Source organism: Formica exsecta, unplaced genomic scaffold (assembly GCF_003651465.1).
Source record: "Formica exsecta isolate Colony F162 unplaced genomic scaffold, ASM365146v1 scaffold1881, whole genome shotgun sequence".
NCBI classification, from domain to species: Eukaryota; Metazoa; Arthropoda; class Insecta; order Hymenoptera; family Formicidae; genus Formica; species Formica exsecta.
In genome coordinates this window covers 11,768-15,374 of record NW_021849187.1, presented here as the reverse complement: position 1 = coordinate 15,374, position 3,607 = coordinate 11,768, and the positions used below count along the sequence as shown (strand labels likewise).

The 3,607-nt window shown below is 29.5% G+C and overlaps 1 long non-coding RNA gene across 1 annotated transcript in view; it reads right to left on the bottom strand.

Moving 5' to 3' along the window:
- Nucleotides 1-1,439, bottom strand: part of LOC115233752 — a 3,880-nt gene extending 2,441 nt beyond the window's left edge. The window contains exons 1-2 of the long non-coding RNA XR_003883836.1: nucleotides 1,041-1,439; nucleotides 279-372 (exon numbers count right to left, since the gene is read on the bottom strand). This is a non-coding gene — a long non-coding RNA (uncharacterized LOC115233752). The remainder of the gene's footprint in view (nucleotides 1-278; nucleotides 373-1,040) is intronic.
- Nucleotides 1,440-3,607: the final 2,168 nt, after the last annotated feature.

Below are 3,607 nucleotides of genomic sequence, written 5' to 3'. Positions count from 1 at the left end.
AAGGATTTTAATATTGGATAGTTATATTCATATTCAATAACATATAGTTCTAAATAAAAAATAGTCCTTAATATAGGTATTATAATCAAAGTTATTATCATTTTCTAATTTTGGATAAGTTAAGCAAAACCTCTTCATGCCAAGAATAGATAGACCGATTAAGATAAAATTTTAATATTATGATCAAATATTTTTTACTTATGCAACATAAATAACACAAATATATTTATTATATTATAAATTATTGTATATTTATATATACTTTTGTTGAAACTTACTTTTAAACGATAAATTTCTTTGACGTGCACCACAATCAACTAATCAAAATCACCAGACGTTTTCTATATATTCCACTATAGTGCCAAAATAGACCTGAAATTGAAACAATAGGTATAGTTCAGTTTTAAATGCCAAATGTATATATTTTTATATTTAAATATCTGTTCATGTATCTTATATAATAATAATTAATAATCGAATGCTACGCATACATAGTATTTGGAAGGTATAAAGAATTTAATTTGTTCTAATAAAGATTAGAATTGAACAAAAATTACCTTCGCTATTCACTAACTTTTTCTAAAATGTTCTGGAATCAAATATCAAGTCTTTAATTATATTCGTAACAGCCACATTTTCTAAAAAAATTAGACGATTGTTCTTGTCGATCCAAATATTTTACTACTTTAATAACTTTGATCGTTATAAATGTAATAAATAAAGACATATAATTTTTGGTTTAAGAATTAAGTCTATCGAATAGAACTTAAAAATATCCAATAGAAATATATATCACACATTCAAATCACATCACATTCTAGAAAGACATATTGTTAGTGAATAGCAAAGACAATTTTTGTTTGACTCCGGTCGGAGTCTTTATTTGAATAAATCAAAAATCTCAGATATTTATCATTATTACTTTACTTTTGACCCATAATTTTAAACTTTTTATTAAACAATTTCATTAAACAATTTTATTACTCGAGTCGTTTTCAAGTCATGTATATGGTTTTACTTAAAAATTTCAGAAACTTAACCTCTTTTGAACACAAAATATGTATTTTCTTCGTATCTATTAAGCTATCGATATTTCATGTGACTTATCGTTTTCGTATTTTTATATATTAATTATAAGCATTGTACATACCTTTTACGTGAGACAAAAATATCTTCAGCAAACAAAAATGCGTTTATTGAAGACAAAGATATACTGCACTAATATACTGCACACTGCACTGTCCCGGCTCTCGGCGTCCCGGTGTCTGCGGCAATCATTTCGCGGCAATATACGGTTAGATTAGGTTAGGTCAAATGCTTCAAAGCATTTCTAGTGTTTTCCAATCGCAGCCATATACGATGCTCATTTATTAAATGAAGAAGTCTCAGAAACCTCTCAGAAAACTTGCATTTGTAATGTTGCAAAATATTATATTGCAAGAACATTTCAAATGTAAGGTTTCAATCAAAATGATTGCAGAAATATTGCAATTTGCAATATTTCAAAAAAAATGATTTCAGAGACATCACAAATGTGATGATACACAATTGAGACATTGAAACGTCCCTGCAACATAACTGAAATCTTCTGTGCTATCAGGGTAGAAACTGTTTTGCTAAATATAAAGTTCTTCAAAATAAGAACAATGAAGAGATACGATATGACTTTGTGGAAAAGTTAATATACGTACAAGAAAAATATGGGCTACATATAAATACCAAAGTTAGACTTCGACACTTAAATTGGCAGAACGAAAAAATGAAAGTTTGTCTCGCTGTCCAAGTTTTAAGTAATAGTGTATCAATTGAAATACAGTACCTGCGAAAATTTATTAAACTCCCAGAAATCGCAAATAGTGAAACAACAGAAGAGTTCTGCATAATCTTTAATGATATTTTTGATCCGTTAAATTCTCGAAATAAGTTTTGTACTACTCCATCCAGACGACTTATTACTACGGAAAATTTACTAGAAATAACACAAAGAATTAATTGTTTCATAGATTATATATCTTCTTTGAAATATCAAGGAATTTCAATTTTACGTTCAAAACGCAAAACTGGATTTTTTGGATTAATTGTTACTTTAAATAGTGTTGTAGAAATATTTAAGAATTGGATACAATCAAATAGTAATATGTCGTATTTTTTAACATATAAATTGTCGCAGGACCACTTAGAATTATTTTTTTCTGCAGTACGAAGTCATTGCGGTCGCAATAATAATCCAACTTGTACAAAATTCATGACAATATTTAAACAATTGCTAACCCATGCACAAGTTGGTAGTTCGAAATATGCGAATAGCGTTGCTCAGGATGATACTATCTTTTTAAACATTACTTCCACTAATATACATAGAGGTATTGATGATATCTGTATGACTGACGAAAATCACACTGAAGATTTGAATAATAACAATATTAATCATGACCACCAGTTATTTCACACACGCTTTATTTGAAATAATAAATAAGGATTATATTGACGACGTACTTGGTTATATTGCTGGATTTATAGTACGCAAAATATCAAAAGACATATCATGCAATGTATGTTTAACTCTCCTACACAGTGACACAACGTATTCAGAATTAATACGTTTAAAATCAAGAGGTGGTTTAATTAATGCATCTGCTGATGTAATATCTCTGTGTAAATTAGGTGAAATTAGGGAAAGTAATATTTTTTCTCAACACAAAAACCTTTTACAATATCTCTTAATGAAAACTTTACGAAAAGTAACAAGTGTTATTTTTTATCATAAGGATCACTGTTTTGAACAAAGTTATTTAAACGATCATCGATTTCAATTAATAAAATTAGTTCTTATTAATTTTTTAAAAATCAGATTGCATCATGCAGCCAAAACAAAATCTGCAGTTGTAACAAGAATTAGAAATAAATTAACAAAAACAATTTTATTTATGCATCAATAGATATATAATACAAAATTGTTTGTAACAATTGTAACTGTGTACCAGGTATATAAATATGAAACCGGAATTTTTGTATAGAAAATACACGTTTATTGTATGAAAATGATAAAAAATATTTTATTCGAAGTATTGCCCATTGCTAGCTATACATTTTACCCATCTCTCTGACAATTTATGGATGCCACGCCAAAAAAATTGTTGCTCCTTTGAGGCAAACCAGTCATTGAGCCATTTTTGTACATTTTCGTAAGAAGTGAAGTGCTGCTCAGCAAGTGCGTGTCCCATCGATGCAAATAAGTAGTAATCGGATGGAGCCAAGTCTGGTGAGTAAGCCGCATGCGAAAGTATTTCCCAACTAAACGCCTCAATCGTTTCCTTGACCGGTTTTGCTTTGTGTGATGGTGCATTATCATGAAGCAAAATCACTTTGTGTTGCCTTTTTTGATATTCTGGTCGTTTTTGACGCAAAGCTTGATTCAAATCGATCATTTGTTGTCGGTAGCGTTCAGTATTAACGGTTTCGCCAGGTTTTAGCAGCTTATAATAGATCACACCCTTCTTCCACGTTCTTCGTTTCTCACGTCAAAATCGCCACTTTTGAATTTTTTAAACCATGCTCACCGTAAGCTTCGACAAGAATTCGATGCGATTCTGCAGCAGTTTTCTTC